Consider the following 22910-nt stretch of genomic DNA (forward strand, 5'->3'; position numbering starts at 1 on the left):
AGACAGAACATGCTACAGAACCCACTGGAGAACCTATGAAGCGGAAATGAAAGCGGCAAAGAAATGTTATTTTTGGCAACTATTGCGTTGGCTAGTTCACAACCATCCCAATTGTTTAAGAAATCCAGACGCCTCCTAACCCCTAAATCTGAACCTTTACAGTCCCCAAAACAGACAATTAGCTGCAAGACCTTTGCTAAGTTTTTTGCTGATAAAATAGCACGCATACACTCTGATCTAGAAGCTAGCTGCAATGCAAACAAGATAGAAGAAATGCTTAATACATCATCCAGCTTACATTTGGATTGCTTTGAACCAATCACAATGACAGATCTTAACAGGATCTTGATGTCTATGAAAGCTACTACTTGTGCACTTGATCCTTGCCCATCTTGGCTGTTAACATCAAGCAAGGACCACATAAGTGAACCACTGATGTCTACTGTAAATCAATCACTAATTCAGGGCAGCTTTCCCCAGCAGCTCAAACAGGCGGTTATCTGCTCGCTACTTAAAAAAACATCCTACACAAAAATGATGTGGACAACTATCTCCCAGTCTCTAATCTGCCCTTTCAAGGCAAAGTGATTGAGAGAGCAGTAGCTGACCAACTCCAGACCTTCTTGGATAACTCTAGTGCTCTGGATCCTTTCCAGTCTGGTTTCAGACCAGGGCATGGGACAGAGACAGCACTAGTAGCAATAGTGGATGATCTCCATCTGGATATAGACAAAGGCCATGCTCCTTATTGCCTCTATTGGATCTATCCGCAGCCTTTCATACAGTAGACCATGCCATCCTGTTGAGGCATTTAGAAACAGAAGTGGGCATCAAAGGATGTGCCGTGGACTGGTTTAAATCGTTTCTCTTGGACCGGACTCAAAGGGTTGCCGTAGGAGATCAGCTATCCCCCGAATGGGAACTATCTTGTGGGGTTCCGCAGGGCGCAATCTTATCTCCCGTGTTATTCAACTTCTACGTAAAGCCTTTAGAAGAACTCATTCACAGCTATGGAGTTCGATGTCATCAATATACAGATGACACCCAACTCTATATCTCACTATCCAGGTCCCCACAGGATGCAGTGGAAATCTTATATCACTGCCTGACAGCCACGGTGAAATGGTTGAAAAATAACAAATTGAAATTGAACCCAGACAAGACCAAAGTGATGCTTCTTGGGAAAGCAGAGATCTTCAAGGACATTGTACTCCCCACTTTTGATGGAGTTCGTCTGACCCTTGCAGACTCAGTTAAAAGCCTAGGGGTTATACTGGATCCAATGTTATTACTAGAAAACCAGGTTAAGGCAGCGGCAAAAATGCTTTCTACAACCTCACTCTAGCTTGGAAGATGGCTTCTTATCTTGACATGTCTGACCTGGCCATTTGGATCCATGCTATGGTAACATCAAGTCTTGACTACTGTAATGCTCTATACATAGGACTCCCATCTAAGTTAACTAGGAGGCTCCAATTAGTGCAAAATGCTGCTGCTCGATTGTTATCAGGAGTGAGCAGAAGCATGAACATCACTCCCATCCTACAATCGCTCCACTAGCTACTCATCAGTTACCGTGCTCAGTTCAAGGTATTAGTTATTACATACAAAGTTCTTTACAGCTTTGGTCCGGCATACCTATGGGACCGCCTTCCTCCCTATGTTCCTCCACGGCAGCTTCGCTCATCTGAACAGGGTCTCCTGCAGGTGCCAGGCTGCACATGGGTGAAGTCAGCAGCAGCCCACACATGGGCTTTCTGTGTGGTGGCCCCTATCCTGTAGAATGACCTGCCTGAGGAAGTCAGAAGACCCCTCTCTCTCCTGGTTTTCGTAAATGATGCAAAACCGAACTATTCAAAAAGGCTTTTTACTCAAATGGGAGGGCTGTATTGTAGGGATGGGCTCTCAGATGCTTCGCTAATGAGTTAGGGATCATAGACTTCATCACTATATTGCCTTACATATTATTTGCTGCTTTAAATATGTACTCCTATGTACCACCAGTGCTCCATGTTGTCTAATGTTAGTCCTAGAATTGATTATGTTCTGCTTCAGTATTTCTTCTGCTCTGTTATTGGATTCTTGCTATTGCTATGTCTTTTTAAACTTGTATCTATTTACCCAATGGCACTGTTTATAGAAATATCCTTGACACTGTATTGAAATGTCCTTGATACTGATTGTACTAATCACATACTGTTTAATCTGCCTTGAGTCTCAGTGAGAAAGGCGAACTATAAATAACATAAATAAATAAAACTAAATAAACATTGTTTGCAACCTATTATCATCTACTCCTCTGAATTCTGATTTGGAAATTAGTTGTGACTATTTTGCTTGATGCTTTGCTAATCCACCCAATATGATTTAGAGTTTAAAGACAGATCTTGTGCAGAAGGGCTCAGATGCATCTGCTTATCAGAGTTCTATAGATAATTTCACGCCGGTCTCCCTGACTGCTTTTGACAGTGCTTGAGGTTGTGAAGGCTCTCTTGTTCGAAAGGATATTTCTTAAACAACTGAAAGAGGCTGTGATCACAGCTCTTCATAAGAAGCCATCCTTGGATTAAGAAGGTTGTCACAAAGAACAGTGCCCAACCTCCTTTTCTGGAGCGCTATGATTAAATGAGGGTGGCAGAACTGCAGAAATTTTTGGATGACACATTGGTCCTTGATGAGTTTCCATCTGGCTTTAAGTCTGGTTTGGGGACAGAAATGGCCTTATTAGCTCTGGAGGACAATTACTGCATCCCTGTAGCTATGCAAGATCTATCAGCAGCTTTTGACACAGTTGATATTTTGTTGGATCAGCTGCAGACTATGAAAGGTGTGAGAGAGACAACCAGTTATATGTGCTCCTTAACAGCAAGAGTCAAGGAATTTCCATCCGTCAGCCAGAGTTGGGCTGACTGAGGAGCTAATTGTGATGTTACATGAGGGCTATTCTGTCCCCTGTGCTCTTTAATATTTATATCGAACTATTTGGTTGTTTTTATTTATTACTAGAATTGGTGCAACATGTTTTCCATTGCATAGCAGGTCCACATCTGAAACCACTGACCTCTAGGGGGTGATGATTTCGACATAGGCTGGATGAGTGGTTGCTTGGCAACAGGACAGGGAAAGGTGAACTCCAAAAGCGAAGAGGACAAGCAGAGGTGTTTTCTCCTGAGGGAGAACAGTATTTCTACAGAGGGAGAAGTTCCACAGGAAAAAACCCTGTGGATCAGTGAGAAAGGCATTAGATAGAAGAGAGGCCATCTTCTCACATGGGCCTTTTGTTCTGCAAGGTTTATGAGTTTTCTCCTACTGCTGAAAGTAAAAGCTGCTTCTTAGAGCCTGTAAAGAAGAAAGAGACCTCATCAAGCATTCCAGTTCAAAAGTAACTTTGCTGAGGTGTTATCTGCATACGCTAGTCTAGAGACAGCACACAATCCTTCCTAAAGTTTGTGAATTAGAGCTCCTTTCACCCTGACTTGTGGGACTATTCCATATATTCACTCTTTTGCTCAAAACTCACAGTTCTACACCTGTTATTATTTTCCTTGCCTTTAAATAAATATTGTGTTTGTTAAAGCAGAAGTTCCAGTTTTGAATGTGGAATCCACTGTGCTGTGATTATCAATCTGGCCCTTTTAAGCATAAAATGATGACAGAGTGATATAATCTGTTGCTTTGGAGCTGGCTGTCACCAGTAGTAAGATAACACTCTGCTCTATGCATGTTAGTCTAAAGGCTTGTATACATGATAGACCCGACATGACTGGACTCACAGTCAGACATGCATGAAGGGAACGTACCTTAAACAGTGCTTGCCCCGTTTTCACCTGCAGAAATGGGCAGTGGGTCTTTTTGTCCATTTTCTCTGGCTCCACTTTTCCTTCCTCGGGCACGTGGAGTTAGAGAATAGGGACCAAAAAGCCCATTACCACTGTTTCTACTGATGAAAATGGGGAAGCAGGGAAACCAGAGGTGCTTCCTCTCCCTTCACAGCACTGAGTTAACAACTGTGATTTATGATGAGTTCCCCTGATGTATGTCTGACTGTGAATCTGATCATGCACCCTGACCCAACACAAGTTGGGCATGCTGTGTATTTGAGCCCTAAGCCTCCAAGATGGAGGTAATGCTACTTGTGAAGGCAAAGACCCTGACTGGGACTGATTTAGTATCTTGAGATGGGGTTAAGCTTTTTGTTTAACAGATCAAGAGTCTGAGGATGTTCTTGTTACCAGTTTTGGTGCTAGAAAGAAAGGCTGTTCCTGCTGCTAGAAAGTTCTAAAACTATTCTATCAACTACCTCCTGTTTTGTCAGCTTTCCTCCTTATGGAGCTTTCTTCCCTTCTTGAACCAATTTGCCAAAATTGATCCACACTCCTGTAACCTCAAAGCTGGATCACTGTAATGTACTTTAACCAGAGCTGCCCTTAAAAACAACTCAGTATCTTCCAACTGATTTAAAACATGGCTGCCCATTTAAAACATAAAGTAGCTGAACTTATGGGGCGGGGGGTAAACCAAGATCTCCCAACAGAATGCTGTGAGATCTTGGCTCCCAAGACTAGATGTGGGCCATGAACAGCAATACGAACAAAAAAAAAAGCCACGAACAGCCCAATCAGCTGTTCACGAATGAACGAACATCATGTTCGTTATTTTTTTCCTGTTCGTGCCCACCTCTAGCCCTGACCTGGATAGCCCAGGTGGACTTGGGGCCAAACTACAAGTGATGAAAGAATGTAGGCAGCTTGGCAGAATGTTGGACAAGTGACAGTTGAAAAGTCCATTGGACAGCAGTCGCAGAGACCAAGCTGCGAGACCAGGATGCCTACATTTCCCATCAAAAATTGAGGGAAGCTGACAAGTGTCCAACCTGTGTCATTTGTCACTTGTAGCTTGGCCCTCAATCTCATCAGATTTCAGAAGCTAAGCAGGGTCGGCCTTGGTTAGTAATTGGATGGGAGACCTCCAATGAAGACCAGGGTTGCAGAGGCAGGCAAACCACCTCTGATAGTCTCTTACCATGAAAACCCTGCCAGAGATTGCCATAAGTCGGCTATGACTTGAAGGCATCACACACACAGTCAAAGCCAGCAGGAGCAACTGGAAGGCACCAATGCCAGCTATGCCAGGTGGAGGCAGAGCTGCTGCCAGCAAACAAGGCAATAATGGTAGAGGTAGCAGGCGGAAAGGCAGAAGGTGGCAGGGAGGGTTGACAGAGGCACTGTAGGTGAGTTAGGCTGGAGGAGGAGGAGGAGGTGCTGTGAGCGAGTGGTCAGGCATGCAAGGGAGTGGCAGGAGAAACAGTGGGGAAGGGAGGGTGAGACTGGGGGGGAGGATGAAAGAGGTGTCACTGCTATGTGAGCTAAGCAGGAGGAGGAGGAGGAGGAGGTGGTGGTGGTGGAGGGTGAAGAGAAAACTGGGGCAAACAATGGAGGGAAAGGAATAGGATCCCTCCCCATAAGAGTTCTGCAGGTCCCTGCTTGTATAAATATAATATATGACAGCAACCTGCAACATTTAGATCTACTCAGAAAGCTCTTAACTCTATTATGTTGAAGACATAAAAGGTGTACATGATATTCAGCTTAGTTAGAGCTCAGCAAGAGCATGCTCAGAGAAGTAGCAATGCCAAGGCTGAATTTCCCAAAGTAAGAAATGAAGGAGAGGGGCAGGTAGTTTAGAAAAAGCTCCAGCCTGGTCTGTAGAATATTTGTTCTTAGATTTCCTGCCCCCCCCCCACCAAAATGAAAATGATGTTGTAGGTAGGGTGGTGGCTCAGTGGCAGAGCACCTGATTGGCATGAGAAGGTTCCAGGTACAGTCTCTGGCATTTCCAGTGTAAAGAGCCAGGTACTAGGCGATACGAAAGACCTCCATCTGAGCCCAGAGAGCTGCAGTCATAGTACTTGTATACTAAATTTAAAAGACTAATGGTCTGACTCAGTGAAACACAGCTTTGTATGCTCAAGCAGGTTCAACTGGACTGAGAACATTATTTTCCGGTCTTTTGCTTCCAAGGGGAGAGCCTAAGCCAAACTTTTCTTCCCTTCTTTTTCTACATAGTGGCTTGGGGGGCGGAGGTTTACGATTTAATTTGTAGAGGCACAAAATATTTGCCCTTTATTGAGTTTATGATTGCAATAACAGTATTTGAGAAAGACCCTGCTTGCTCTATGAGTTTTCTAACAGCAAGACACAACAACTATGGAATACTGCAGTCCCCTTGCAGTTAGTAACAGTAAGGCAAAATATACTTTGCAGCCAGACTTTGTCCTTGCTGAGTATAGCATTCACTGTTGTTGAACCTCAAGGAAATCTTTTTAATATTGTTTGAAATATCTAAGTTCACAAATTACATTAAAATATACAATAAAGTATGTTTTAGCTCCAAGATGCATATTTTTCATATTAATGTACCAGAACAAGATAGCCTTCAATAATTTTTTAAAAATAAACATTTAAAATGTGTAAACAAATACAACTTTATAAAAGACCTAATTTTTATTTAAATATATTTTAATGACAGTGTATACCAAATATGCATGCTATGGGATTTAAATTCTTATTCAGGTTTAAAAGCCTATACCATTGCGATATGATATACAAAGCTGTTGGCATGTTGCTTTTAGAGAATTAAATAAAACGGATAATATATTTCTGTTGGTGACAGTGCATATGAGACTGAAAGATACACAGAAAATTTTTTTCAGGAAAGATTGAAATTGCGACAGTATGTAGTATTTGGAAGGGCACAGTTTTTAGCAGAAGAGCCCCTCACACTTTATGCATCTCCCCCTGCAAGAGGGTTTTTGTTTTGGCAAGAGAGGGTTAAAAATCTGCTTTTGTGAACAAAACTCTTGCTGGGGTAAAAAAGCATCATTGGTCAAAGATGACAGGAGATCACAGGAGAAAAACAGGCGAGGGAAAGGTTAAGCAACATTTCCTCATCTCTAGTTCTTACTGGAAATCTTGTCCTCTTTCCTCCACTCAGAAAATGAGAAGAAGGAGAGGCCAAACCACATGGTAGGGGCAGGAACTGTAATTATACCTAAAGGCGGAGATGGAGTATAAACATGAAACATATTTTGAGTTTTAAAAAACAAATATTTTTAATTTAAAGTACTTTCAGGTATTTTTGAAAGGTACAAAACTTGCCATTTTTGAGTTACGAAAATATTTATTTATTTATGGTTTGTATAAGCCCCACTTTCCTAACCAAGTCAAATAGGTTTTTCTTTCTTTTAAAAAAGCTAGTAGCTGTTTTTCTCATTGTCAAGCAAAACCCCTTAATAGGGAAGTTAATTTTAATCCTCTCATTTACATCAATTAAGCCCTTTCATATTATCCAATCTTTCCAAGTCATCCCAATCCTAGCTTAACCTCTGCACCACACTGGCTCAGCCAAATTCAGCCAAACATAAGCACCACAATATTCTAGTAGGTCAGGTAAGCATGAAATCAAGGGACTTTAACTTTGGCTACAGCACACCCAACTTTCTTAACAATCCAGTTTGCTCACTATCTTCTTAAAGGACATTTTATCAACTTAAGATTCCCTTGTTACCAAACTTAATTCTTCATACTTTAATATATAAAATTATACTATTGGCATATTTATGAAATGTAAAACTATACATTCCTAACTATTTTTTTTCAGGTAGAATTTTCTTTATTTAAACTATAAACCATAACATAATAGCTATGAACTATAAACAATAAACATAGAGAATAAGAAAAAACACAACATTCTAAACATAAGACACACTAATAATACCTATATCTATATAATTAAAAAGAAAAAAACTGCAACAAGTTTTCTCTGCAACAAGTATATATCATTTCTAGAGTCACACTTATTCTAGGTTAGTCACAAATAGACATGGGCACGAACCAAAAAAAATTAACGAACCTGCAGTTCATGGTTCGGTGCCACTGACAAACCTGAACAAACGAACCGTAACGAACATTTCCTGTTACGGAACCAGTTCGCAGGCATCAGAATGGCCCCCGTTGCACTTAGAGAGCCCATATTCATAGGGACTGTTTAGCAGGTTCTCCTCCAGCCAGCATCCAAGTTTGGTCAAGATTGCAATAGGGATCTTGGAGTTATACCCTCTCCAATCTGAGGCCCCCAGGAAACTCCCACTCGATACAATTAGAGCCACCAGTTGACATTGGCCCAGTGTACAAGGGGTTGGCCATCAGAACTGCCTATCAGGGCTTGCAGGGATGAGATTGGAGTGCCCATCACTACAGAACACCCCCCTCCCCCTCCCTCCCCCCGGGTGTCTTCTCCCATGTAACCAATTGTAACCAATTTGCAGCTCCATGGTTGGAAGAAAGACCTGCCGATCAAGGTAAGCTGGGCTTCCATTCGGGTTTCCAGGGCAACAGAAGGAGTGCAGACAGAGTTCAGGCATTCCCCCAGCTCCGTTTCCAAGGGAGTTGATTGATGGTGCCTGACTGTCTGGCTTCATGAACTGCGGGCGAACACAATGAACTGGGCTTCCAATGAACTCTGGTTCATTGGCCATGAACCCTCATGAACCGCAGGATCGCAAATAGACGATCAGGCGGTTTGTGGGGGTTTTTGGTTCGTAATGCAGTTCGTGCCCATGTCTAGTTACAACCCCCCTCTTTTTTCTATTGTTCATGCTTCTTAATCCATAAACCCAGATGTCATCAAATCCTTTTTATGCATTTCATGCAAAAAGTCTAGAAGCAGTTTCCATTCAGTCAAGAAATGTCATTTCTCTAATCAATACAGTAAGTTTTGCCATTGACGCAAACTCCAAAACTTTTGTCCACCATTCCTCCACTGTAGGCCATGTTGAAGTTTTCCACTTTTGTGCATAAAGTACTCTTGCCACCATAATAAAGTATAAAAACAAAGTTCTTAACCTTTTTTCCCAACTGGCTGTCCATTATTCCCAACAGAAAAGTCTCTGGTTTCAACTGAATTTTAATCTTCAAAATCTTCTGAATCGATTATTGTATCTGCAACCAAAAACTCTTTGCTTTCTTACATGTCCACCACATATGAAAAAAATGTCCCTTCTTGTTTAGCACATTTTCAACATACATTTGACGCCCCCTTACACATTCTAGCCAATTTTTCAGGAGTCATATACCAATGATACATCATTTTGTAAATATTTTCTTTAATACAAGAGCTTAACGTAAATTTCAACCCTTTTGTCCACATGTTTTCCCATTGTTCCATTAATATATCATGGCCACAATTTTTCGCCCATTTAGTCATACATTCTTTTACTTGTTCTTCTTCCGTCTCAAACCTCAACAAAAGTTTATACATTTTGTAAATAACATGTTCATCATTTGTACAAAGGACAATTTCAAATTCAGTTTCAGATTTCTCAAAGTCATAATTACTCTTGTCTATTTTGAATCTCTCCAAAATTTGCATATATGGAAGCCACTGACAAGCGTGCCCCATTCCTAACTATTTGTTATATAACAATAATAGGTCATTTGCAGTTCTGAAGGGAGCTTTGACTCTCAAAAGCTCATACCTTGAAATCTAGATGGTCTTTAAGGTGCTACTACTACAGACCAACACAACTACCCACTTGAAACTACTTATTTTGCTACAGCAGAGAGCCTTTATCATTCTTTTGACATGGAAAGGGACAGGTTATTATGAGCAGAGGAGAATCAAAGTATCAAGCTAGCATCTCCACCAAACTTGTTCAGAATCACCAGTGGAATACAAGTTGCAATCCAGAAGCAAGGCAGTCAACTCTGTATGATTAGAAGATCACGACAATGGCAGAACCCTCTTGGTGCAGAAACTTATCTATGATTTGAATGTTCTTCTGTATGTCTACATTCTACACAGGAATAATAGTCTAATACTGCCAATTGTTTTCCTAATGCTACCTAAATATCTTTAAACTAACCACTACACAGAATTGTTCAGGAGGGCATTTTTATAAGGGGAGCAGAACTATAGTATACTGGATCAGCTCAGAAGGTGGCTTCTGTAAAGAATAAATTTTTCCTGCATTTGACTGTTTTGTTGCCTTAGCAGACAATTTTCCAATTCCCAGACTCATTTCATTATTTTGTTTTATTAAGAATCTTGTTTTTATGTTAGTTGTTATAGAAAATAAGTTGGTTGGTCTGTTTGTTAGTATTATATAAAAATCTTTTTTGTGGGGGGGAAATAAATAAAATTGTTAATTAAAAAAAAGAATCCTGCTTTTAGATTGAATTGTTTTATATAAGGGATGAATGTTACCTACATAGATTGTTTCACTGTCTTAGACAATTTTTTGATTGCTTGTGTAGTTTTTCCAGTTCTTCAGTTCCAGTGCCTCTGCATTATTTTGTTTGAAGAATTTTTTTTTCAATTTTCAAATTTTTATTAAATTTAAAAATAGCTATTTACATGTGATGCTTAAGATATTCCACATACATAGACAAATGGACATACATTTTATGTAATGTCAAAACACATTAGCAGTTAATGATAAAAGAGAAAAGAAATCAGTCGTCTGCACGTTGAAATTCTCTAGAGATAATATAGAGGAAAATATTTTACGTTCAAAATTTTAACCAGAATACTCTTCACAATCTAGATTATTACATTTTTTGGCAATTGTAAATTATTTTCAGTTGTATATTGAAGAAATGGATCCCATTTTGTTAAGAAATTTGTTTCACTTGGGAAATACTCCACTCGAAAGATGTCATAGATTCTTTCTTGTATGTAGTAATCCCAAGTTCTGGTCACCCAATTATCAATTGATGGTATTCTCAGTGATTTCCAATTTTTAGCTAATAATGATTTAGCCACTATTAGAAGTGTACTAATTAACTCTTTTCTGATTTTTGGTATTTCCATGTTACTCCATTGGTCCAAAAATAAGATCTCCAGATTTAAAGGGACTGTATAACCTGTTATGTCCTTAATATTTTTTAAGATGTCTATCCAAAAGCTTTGTATTTGAGGGCATTCCCACCAGCAATGGGTGAATGTCCCAAGATTGTCACATCCTTTCCAACACTTTGGCGACCTATTTGATGAAATCAAGGATAGCCTTCTAGGTGTTAAATACCATCTATGTAAAATTTTGAAAGATAAAACTTTGGTAGATATTCTGGAACCAAGTATGTCAGAAGTCCAGATTTCCCCCCATTGTTCATCTGTATAGCTCAAATTGCAATCCCGATGCCAATCTTTTTGATATTTCTTGTTTGAAGAATCTTTGCTGTTAGATTGAACTGTTTTGTTATATTTTGTACACTGAATGGTGTTTCTCATACCTGTAATCTGCCCAGCCCCATTGCATTATTCTATTTACAAAGAATCTCTGCTGCTATATTCAAGTGTTTGTATTCATACTTGGTAATTTTACTTCTGAATGGCTCCTATCATATTTTTAATCTGCCTTGAGTCCCTGTGAGAATGGCAGACCATAAACAAAGCTAATTGTAATAAAATAATCGTAACAACAGTTCTCAGAAAGAATTTTATGAGTAAAATCTCTGTAAAAACCATTTCACTGATTCCAGAAGAAAAAAATTTCACAAATTTTTCAAAGCTCTCCAAATCCAGTTTCTTCATTGGAAAACTGAAAAGAAGTCCTCAGAAGTTCCCCCATGACTTCTTCCCCAGGGTCTCACATTAAGCACCCGGCAGGTTACAGCACATGGCCGGTGGTGGGCTGTATCACAAGTTGTGGTGGCCTCATTTACCACTTTCAAGTATCCAATGGATGAATTAACTAATATAGCAAATAGTGGATTGAGTTAATTTTTCACTCTTTTGCTTGAATTTAAATAATTATTTGCATATTTTTATTTTTAAATCAGTGTCTGCAATCCACTTTTGATAAACTGCTGTCTATTAGTTTAGCAATCCTTGTCACAAAATGAAAACTGGAAGATGGTACTTCAGAAGGGAATACAGGTGGTTTGCCCAATCCTTTTAAATCCCAACAATGTGACTTTATTGTATTTATCTCTTTCAGTGCAATCCTAAGAGGAGTTACTCCAGTCTAAACCCATGGGCTTAGACTGGAGTAGCTCTGCTTAGGATTGCACTGTTAGTTGCCTAAGAAAAGAAAAGAAATAGGGCATTGATAAGACTGAAAAACTTGCTTTATAGGCAGCCTGATGAAAAGTATTCAAAGCACCATTGCTTATCCACATGACTTGTCCTACAAGAGTATTTGATGACCCAGAAGAAGGCAAAAGTTACACAGATTTGGAATGGCAGGCTTCAAAAAAACACACACATTATCTATTCCCGGAGGAGGATATTGGTTGTGCTGATCAGAGACAAAACTTTCAGATAAGCTGCTCATGCAAAAAACAAATTCTTCAGAGGAGAGAAAGACTGATTTTAAAGCCAAGGCCTGTGTGTTTAACAGCTGCTCACCCAGAGGTCAATGGGAATTCTCCAGGCACTAGTTACACTAGTAGTATGTTCTTTGTATGCGGTGAGCCACTTCAAATAAATCCATGGGCCATTTGCAAAGTACTGTTGGATTACCCAGTGTGCACAGACTATCCTGGCTTCCATTGGAAAAGAAACTGATTTTTGATTTGTACCCTACCACATCCCCAAAATTAAGAAGGACCTAACTGAATCAAATGGAGAAATAGGAGACTGTCTTCAGCATACTGATGGTGCAGGACTCCACATGTTTGTAGTCATACCCAAAGGCATCATGTACACATGGAGTCTCAGTAAAGATCCTTTCAGGAACAGAGTAAATGAATATAGATGACAAGCAACTGCCCAGTACCACTCCACCAGCAATGAATGAGTATAATCACTCAAGAACAGTTCCCTGAATATTCTGCAATTTGGTCACCAGTAGACATGGGTACGAACCAAAACAATTTAACGAATCTGTGGTTCATGATTTGGTACAGACGATGATCCCAAGGTCGCGAACCGCAACAAACATTTTCCGTTGCCAAACCAGTTCGCGGTTTGTGGTTTATCGGGCGCAGAACGGCCCCCGTTGCACTTAGAGAGCCCATATTCCCGGGGAGTGTTTTTCAGGTTCTCCTACAGCCATCACCCAAGTTTGGACAAGATTGCAAAAGGGATCTTGGAGTTATACCCTCTCCAATCCAGGGCCCCCAGGAAACTCCCACAAAAATCCAAGCTCAGTTATACTCTCTGTCTCTCTCCCCAAAGGCTAGCAAGTGGCAAGCAAGAACTCTGTCCCACTCCACTGCTCGCAGAAAGTGAAACCCAGCCTGGGAGCCCACGGCTATTTATAAGCACAGGTCCCACTGAGCAACACAGGAGGTCTGTGTTTGGCCATCAGAGCTGCCTATCAGGGTTCGCAGGGTTGAGACTGGAGTGCCCATGGCTACAGAACACCCCCTTCCCCCTCCCTCCCCTGGGTGTCTTCTCCCAACTTGTAACCACTTTGCAGCTCCGTGGTTGGAAGGAAGACCTGCCGATCAAGGTAAGCTGGGCTTCCATTCGGGTTTCCAGGGCAACAGAAGGAGCGCAGCAGGGTGGATTTGATTTAAATCACAATTTAAATCACTAGTCATTAAGGCTTGATTTAAATCATAGTTTTCTACATAAAGACTAATTCTTGCTGGTATAACTTTAATATGCAAGTAGATGCCTGCCTTACCGATAGGTAAAGGAACTTCATTAAAGTATTCCCAAACTGGGTCTCTTTTACGGCCTGCTGCCATTATAGGTTTTTTCCTCCAAGGAAAGAATGTGATAAACCTCAGGTCATACACAAAAAAGATCCAAAGACTTGTACAGTATTGTGCTCAAAAAGTTTCACTTTCATTTTGTAATGCTTGCCCCTCCCTCCTCACACTTAGTTTTTTCTTGTGCAGATCTATTCCACTCCAAACAATCAGAAAAAGATTGTTTCTATTCACTGAACTTCTTGAAACTTAGCACTCGAGGGGTTGATTCTGTCTTCATAGGTTTGTAGAACAATAGGATTAAGGTCTTTTTCTCAACTCTGTTCATGTTATAACATTTTTGCTGTGAAGAAGAGGCATGTGATCTCTGCTGAGTTGACACAAATTCAGTTTTGAGAACTGCAAAACCAAGCATCTGTGATAATATCTTGTAGGCAGAGAAACTGCCCAATAATCTTACAAAAACCTCTAGAAGAGCATGACATTGTGAATGGATTAATGGAATTTATTTACCAAAAAAATTAAACATATACAGCCTTATTCTACATAATTAAAAACTAATCTTTATTTCATGATGGAAAATGGATGGTAATATATTTTCCCCAAAAAGCATTTTATTTTAAAAAATCCGATTTAAATCAAAAAAATTCGATTTAAATAAAAAAAAATCCGATTTAAATTTTTAAAAAATCTGATTTTTTTGATTTTTTAAAAAAAATCATTGATTTTTATCCACCCTGGAGCACAGACAGAGTTCAGGCATTCCCCTGGCTCTGTTTCCAGGGGAATTGATTGCTGGCACCTGACTATCTGGCTTCCTGAACCGCGGCCGAACGCACCGAACCAGGCTTCTTCCGAACGCAGGTTCATTGGACGAGGACAATCACGAACTGCTGGATCGCGATTGCACGATCGCCAATTTCGTGGGTTTTTGAAGTTCGTAATGCGGTTCGTGCCCATCTCTAGTCACCAGCACCTCATAATTAACTGCATCAAGGGTTACTGAAAAGTCTACAGATGGAACAGTATGCAATTTCTCAAATTAAGTCTCCAAACCATTACAAATGCATTTGTTGCAATATGGTGCATATGCCATAAAAAACTGTCAGCTTTTAAAGTGCCACATTCTCTTTGTTATTTTTGCTACTACAAAATAATGTGAAGTGTCTTCTGGAATTAAAAAACAACTGTTGACCAGACTGTTGACACAAGATGTATCTCAGTGCCATGCTGGACAGAAAATCAAATCAGTATGGCTCTAGAAAGCTGATGGAATCCAAGAATGATCAACATCCAGACGGGAAAGCTGGAGACGACAATCTCTGGCAAGTGTAGGGCTGTTTCGTTGTTGTTGTTTTTAAAGCAGAGCTGAATAATTGCAAATTTAGAGCTGTCTGGCTTTCTTAATGAGATATTAATTCCAGCCACCAGAGAACTGTCTCTGTCAAATGGCAGACACCCATAAGAGAATTCTGGTTAAAGGCATCATGAAAATTATCCATATACACAAGACTGGAGTGATGGACATTCAAGCTTGGTATTAAGTTGGAACTCCCCGCCCAAACCAAATACAAGTGATTTTAGTCTGCACAATAAGTAGTAAGTTAATTTCAACACACGGGTGATAATTCAGCTTTCAGAACGGAAACTGCTGGGTTTACTGGGTCATTCAGCAACTACAACTGCTCTGTCCTAAAAGACACTGCAGATACACTGGCAAGCGAGGGGAAAGAATACCTTGCTACTGTCCACATCCATGGTGTAATCTTTTAAAAAATTATTTATGCAGTGTATGGGCAACTTCAGAGCAAGCTGACAGCCACCAGTCTCCAGTTGTCTTCCTTCCTGCTTCATCTGTCTCTATAAACCAGAGAGGCTTGTTCTGGCAAAGCAGTGCAAAAAGACTGGATAATTGCATCAAGGCAAAACTAGACAAAATGGCAAGAGATCTGAAATCAGATCTGTTTGTTTCCCCCCCCCCAAATGTTAAAAGCAACGGGGTGGACTGGGAAGGCAGCAAATCAGATTGGGCCACAGCAGTACAGAAAGGAAGATTTAGTGCCTTCTCCATGAGGTTTTCCTGATTTAAATTATAGACTAGCTTATATACTTATATAAAAAGGCATGCACTAGTTCTTCAAAAAGTGTGACTATGACAACAGTACCCTCAATATTTTATGTACTCCTTCAAGCCAGGATAGCAACTTTTGTCCCTTACAATGCTATTAACCAAAAGGATAAGGCAAAACTACACTACTAAAAAAAATCAAAAGAAAACAGAAAACTTTTTAACCTGTCAATCTATTACACTGTACATAAAAATCAGCATTTTCCTTTGGGAACTATAACATCAATATAACATGTCTACAATAGGATAATCTTAGCTACCTTTCATCATATTCTCTGGTGACTCTCTTACAGTATTATTTTGTTCTCTGTGCTGTTTAAGACTGTGGTTATTTCAGTAATTCATATTACCCTGTCTGGCGAAACCCACAGACTGCAGCCCCATCATTCTCTGAAATTATCAAAGAAGTCTCACAGAGGTCTTTGCCATGAACTGCTAACAAACCAGTAGGACAGGACTATGACAGGAGGATGGAACAATATAGTTTCTCAATAGTATATAAACAACTTTAAAGCAAAAACTTTTTTAACCAGCATCCCTACGGAATTGGGATTGCCAGTTAATCAATTATCCCAGTTTTTAACCAACGTGTGCCTGAATCACTCAGCTGGTGCCCACTCAAACCACTAGAGCAGAATCTTGGTTAACCTAGTTTTCCAGGTAACAAAGATTTTTATTTTATTGATAATATTTGTATGCTGCCTTTCCACCCAACTTAGGGACCCCAAGATGATGAACAGTCAAACATTAAAACAATGTTAAACACACAGACACAGAAAGGGGTGGGGGAGGACCAATGAGAGTTAGTGAGGGAATGATTTTAAAAAGTCTTCACTCATGGGCAAAAGATGACAGAGTAAGACAGATGAATCTCCACTGGAAGACATTCAGAGTTTTGATGCAACAACCAAGAAGGCCCTTTCTTGGGTTACCACAGATGGCAGGGGCATCCAAAACATGGCCTCTGAAGATGACCATCATGATCAGCCAGGTTCATATGGGAGTAGATGCTCCTTAAGGTATGCAGGCCCCAAGCTGTATAGGGCTTTAAAGGTCAATACCTTGAATTGGGCACAGAAACAAACTGGGAACCAGTGTAGGTGGAGCAAGACTGGAGTAGTATGGTCCCTAAGACCCACTCAAGTCAATTTTCTGGTCACAGCATTCTGTACCAATTGTAGCTTCTGGACACTCTTCAAAGGGAGCCCTATGCACAGCAAAGCGCAGTAGTCTAATCTAGATTTTACCAGGGTATGCACCACAGTGGCAAAATCTTATGTATATTGTTCTCTACCTGTGGAACTATTGATGCAGTTGATACAAGTAATTATTTATGAAGTTCCATGCAGTAGAACCTCTGTGTTGTAAACCAAGAAAAGTCAAATTTGTATTTTAAACACTTTTAAAGGCCTCTTTACATTTTGGAGCTGCCAATGTAACCATTATGAAAATGACATGCTTGTTATAAAACAACTCTAGCTTGCACTTTGCTCAGAAAAAAATGAAGGAAACCTTCCTCTAGCCACTTTCACTGGAGAAAGAGTCACTTTTGTTAGAGAAGATTCCTGAGGATGAGACTTCAAACTTAGCTGTAGGGATAGGATACAAGTGACTAACTTAACAGTGAACTGCTAAAAGGTTTATAGATGAGCTTCCATTGCTAACCAGTCACTGGCAAAAATTGCAGTCATTTTAAGGTTGCAGGGCCAGTTGTTCTGCTTACCAAATACAAGTAGGAATTTTTTGTCAAGTAGGTTGGCAATCCATGAGCAAACCCACTAAACAGTACAGTACAATGCCATCAGTAGTATTTCATGTACATGTGTTCTTTCATAACTTGACATGAGTTCTTCTCTTTCCCCACATGTAGATCACGTGCATCATTGTGCACCGATCAGTAGTCAGTTGTTTAAATAAAAAGTGAGCAAGCCAGTCAAGCCAGCCAGTGATAACAGTTTTTTTAAAGTCTTACCATTGGTTTTCATCTAAATCCATGCTATCAGGGTTATTCAATGCACGTGAATGTTCACCCACCCTTATGGAAACCACAGCCACCCACCTGACATTTAATTACTTGACCAGACCGTTCAGGAGGACTTTGAGGAAGAACTGATTTAACCTACTGTGAAAAAGCGGTTGCAACTCCAGGAAGAAGGAAATGAAACTCCAGCGCCATAACTTGTACTCTGCTTCAAAGCTATCCAGCAGCTACTCAAATCAGATGGCAGAAAGCAAGAAGATCTGAGACTCAGCTCATGAATGATCTCAGCTGTTTGAAAATTGTAAGTTCACCTGCTGAACACTTGTCATGAGGTCTGCATCTCCTCTTAACCAAACTATCTTTTAGTACAATTCACCGGAAAACTACTTAAATGAGTGGGCATCCTGAACTACTGAATGCAGCTTATCTTGAACAAATGAGGAATCTGGTCTTGAGTCAGATAAAGACTACAAATTACTGCTTATTGGACAAAAGGATATCTACCATCCATTGCAGATTATTATCCCTGCATTATGATGTCATGAGTTTGTGATGCACATAGGTGCATATATCCCACCAACTTTTATATGCTGACAGACTGTATTTTAGGATTAGGACCTCTGGTTTGTTTGGCTAATATTTATTTATTTAACAAGATTTTTATCTCGCCATTCAGCCCCCATAGAGCCACCAAAGGTACATTCTCCCAAGATGGTCTAAAACAAACTAATTTCAGGTCATCAGTTTAATTATCTTGATTACAGTTGTTTAAATAAAAGGTATCAACTGGAAGACGTGCTTCTAAACATTTCTCTAAATTTATGACCTCATTAAGTAATCTGCTCTGCGCAGAGCCATGGCTTCCTTTCTCTTTTATGGCAGTAGGCCAAAGGTCATTGGCTTCATCCCATTGCAAGATCTTGCTGATGAGCAATTCCATAAAACAATGCAACCTAAGGTAGGCTTGACAAATTTTCTTTGGATCTAGGAGCCAATTCAAAACTTTAGGAACCAGACTAGTTTTTCAGCCTTCAGGGATCTGTTGTATTTTAATTGCCATGTTTTCTAATTATTGCTAGAGAGGTAACATTTCCAAAAATTTGAATGCCACACTGGGGGGTGGGCAACTTGCTTTTTTCAGGAAGGAAAATATAGACAGTAATATAGACTGAAATATAGACAGTTATTTATCCGATTGCATGTAAACTTCTTTTTGCTTTACTAACCTAACTGTGAAATCCTAAGCAGAGTTACTCCAGTCTAAGCCCAGTGATTTCAATGGACTTAGACTAGAGTCACTCTGCTTAGGATGTTACTGTAAGTGTATAATTTATAACTTAGTCATAATGGAAACTTGTACTATTTGACATATTAATAAAATTTAAATGTATGAATGCCTTGGTTTTCTATAAGCAAAATTGCAAATATACCCTGTATTTGAGAAAGAGTGCTGCAAACTGCTGCACCCTGTACTGTTTTAACATGTATCTTAATTTTTGCCATCTGAGTGGCAGGACAAAATGAAAATTGAAGGTAGAAAACAAATTCTATTGTTGTAATGGTTTTACAGATGAGGTTTTAATTTGTATGCTTTAACTTGTTAGCTACCATGGTGGCACTATGAAGGTAGAAAGGTGGGATAAACATCTTGTAAGTAAACAAACAAGTCCTAGTTCAATACATTACACTGGCTCTTACAATTTTATTAAAGCTATACAAAACATGTTGTAGTTTATAAACAAATATGGAGTAACCCCAATGGCCATCACCACAACAAAAATTTTACCACCTCACCTCACCTCTCCCTATATTCTCATAATTTCATTATTGATTTCCAGAACTCCATTTAATGAATTAATCTACCATAATTGAATGGTGCAAAGTTAACATGCAAAACAAGTAATGGCAACTTCACACACATGCATTTTTATTTTGTGCTTCTGACCTTTGATGAGGCTCAGATCACTCTGACTGACAGAGGAAAGCCCAGGGGTTATATTGGATCTAGCACTGCTGCTAGAGAAGCAAATAAATGAAACTGTAAAAAAGGCCTTCTCTGAAATTAGACTAGCCTGGAAGGTGGCCCCCTACCTCGACATGGCTGATGTGATCACCTGCATTTATGCTGTGCTATCTTTGAGACTGGACTACTGTAATTCATCCTACCCTCAAAGTCTTCCCTCAAAGTCAATTCAGAGACTCCATCTGGTGCAAAACACTGCAGCTCGTTTATTTTCAGGAGCTAGATGGAGCATGCATATCATTCCCATTCTGCAGTTACTCCATTGGCTACCTGTCAGATACTGGGTTCAATTCAAAGTCATGATGACTATCACATTCAAAACACGTAATGGCCTAGGCCCCTCATATCTGTGAAACTGCCTCTTTCCCTATGTTCTGCTACAACAGCTTCACTCCTCTGAACAGGACCTTATGCAGGAACTTGTAGTTCCGCTCTGAGTCTCCACGGGTGGACCATTTCAATGCGTTTCCTGTTTTTGCAGGGAGTCAGGGCCCGATTCAACCTTGCCTTCAGTAGATAATGGTCAGGCCATATTTCAGACCAAATCTCTAAACCCAAAACAAGACCTTCCCTCAAAGACAAAAGATTGAGTTCAAGGTGTGACCTCTTTCATGTGTCAGGCCTGTCATGATCTGAGAAAGGGCAAGGTAGCCAAAGAGGCTATAAAATCCTGGGGCGGATGACAAGAAGCATTCAGCATGAATATTGAAGCTACCCAAAACAATCAGTCTGGGTATTTCCAGTACCATATCCAAGAGTATCTCTGCCAATTCAGAAAGGATGTGCACTGGGGAACTCACAGTTGGTAAACAAGCAGAACACCTAATCTAGCACCCAAAATAAGGCACATACAGTCAATGGCAGCTATAGTTTGTGGCAGCTAGAAGTCTGTGGAAGCTGAAGGACTCACAGAGGATGACTGCAACCTCTCCAACCTAGCTACCATAGTGGGATTGGTGGAGAACCACATAATCAGGTAGAGTTAGTTGGGATAGACACAGCACATCATTTTCTTCCAATTGTATCTCTGTTATACCAGCCAGGTCTATTAACCATTCTATGCATCCATATTAACATAGAGACTAGTAGTGCTGGACACTGTCCTGCAGTCTCCATGCAGATAACACATTCATGAAACTGGTCCCATTCTAAACAGTCTCCTCAATGCCATCTGTTCAGTCTCATTGTGTTGACTTTAATGTGTATTTCTTGTTCTTGGCTCTTTGCATAAAAAGGGATTGGAAGCAGCCGGTGCGTGGCAGTATAGTGTATCAGCACTTCTCTAAAGCAGCCACCTTGTTCTTCACCATCTGAGCTTCCCTTAGAAATAATTAAGTCTCTAGATGCTACAACTGAAGAAAATTTCAGAAGTATAAACTAAATAGAACTATATGCAGCAGTTAATGAGTAAAACTTACAGAGTCTTGGACTATTAATATACCCAGTGTAGCCCAAGAAATATATTATACCATTCATCTTGGAGATGAATGGTGCAGAGTGGTAAGCTGCAGTACTGCAGCCCAAGCTCTGCTCACAACCTGAGTTCAATCCTGGCAGAAGCTGGGTTCAGGTAGCCAGTTCAAGGTTGACTCAGCCTTCCATCCTTCCAAGGTCAGTAAAATGAATACCCAGTTTCCTGGGGGTAAAGTGTAGATGACTGGGGAAGGCAATGGCAAACCACCCCCATAAAAAGTCTGCCAAGAAAACGTCGTGATGCGACGTCCCTCCATGGATCAGTAATGACCCAGTGCTTGCACTTTACTTTTACCATCTTGAAGAAGGGTTATCTTAAAAGAAATCCAGATGTTATAAAGTCAAACAAAAAGGGTTGAACTTTAAAAGTAGAATTTGGAAGAACATCTGTTCTTTTTCTCTCCAATGCAAATACAAGTATTATATATAAATCAGTTGTTAGAACACCAAGGGTTCATTTCAGCATGCTGGTATTTGGATTGCTGTGATGCAAACAGGAAGATATTCCCCTTGGACCAGGCAGTTCAATATATCTAATAGTCAATATGGTCCCATCTGCAGACACTTAAATCTGCAGATTGGGGCCATGGAGGTAGAAGGGAGATTTTAAAACAAACTTGGTGGGATGTCTCCTCAAGTTTGTAGAAAAATCTGAGAAGTTAAAAAAAATTAACACACATACACACCCAAAAAAACCCAGATGAACATTCTTTGTGCAACTGCAGGCAATGTGCCTCCATTAGCCTGCCAAGAGAACTGGAGGAGACAGCAATACTTATGAATGAGGGAAGGGGAGTGAGAACTGCTGCATCTGTATCTCCTTATAACTGGGCACACTGAGCAGCAGGAAGGAAGATGGATGGGAGGTCAGAGCCGTGGTTGGAGAGGAGCGCATGCATGCAGAGTGGTTGGGAGGTAGGCAGAGGATGGGCAGAGCAGTAGGGAAGGCAGACTGCCAGGAGACCAGAGGAGAGGGGAGGGGGCTGGGCAGACAGAGTGGCAGCAGCGCAAGTACATCCAACCTATAATCCACAAGTGACTGTGTCCTGTTCTTGTCAGAGTGGATAAAAATAGACAATTTTTAAAAAGAAATGCATTAGGATTTTTAACACTGAAATTATACTTTTAATTTTAAAATTACAGTTTACATTAAAAATAACCTATTATATAAAATACACATAAAGCACTCCCAAGATCAAGGCTATGCAGATTTACTCCTTTCTAAATATGCTGAAGTCAATTGGCTGAGAAGGGTGTAACTCTGGTTAGGGTGTCACTGCAGTCTTTTAAAACTGAATGCATCATGATCCCGCCTCACAGCCAAGCCTCACTTCTGGAAAGTTCTGAGCATTTTATATTCAAATAAACTACCTTTCTTAGTGTCCTTACATGTGCATGTAGTGAGGCAAACAAAATCTTACAAGTGCTTCTCAGAAGAGACATGAGTTGCTTCATCCAAAAATGTCAAACTGCCAGAGGTTTTGGATCCTCCTTCTGAATAGTTTACGTGCTCTATTTAGGGCCAAACCAGGCCCATGGATGCCACTACCATTTTAAAGGGATTTTAAAATGCTGTGATTGTTTGGACACTTGAAATGGCGTGCCTGAAGTAGGAGGGCAAGAGAGCCTCATCCTGTTGCATTT

The sequence above is a fragment of the Eublepharis macularius genome, chromosome 7 (assembly GCF_028583425.1).
Source record: "Eublepharis macularius isolate TG4126 chromosome 7, MPM_Emac_v1.0, whole genome shotgun sequence".
Lineage (NCBI taxonomy): Eukaryota > Metazoa > Chordata > Lepidosauria > Squamata > Eublepharidae > Eublepharis > Eublepharis macularius.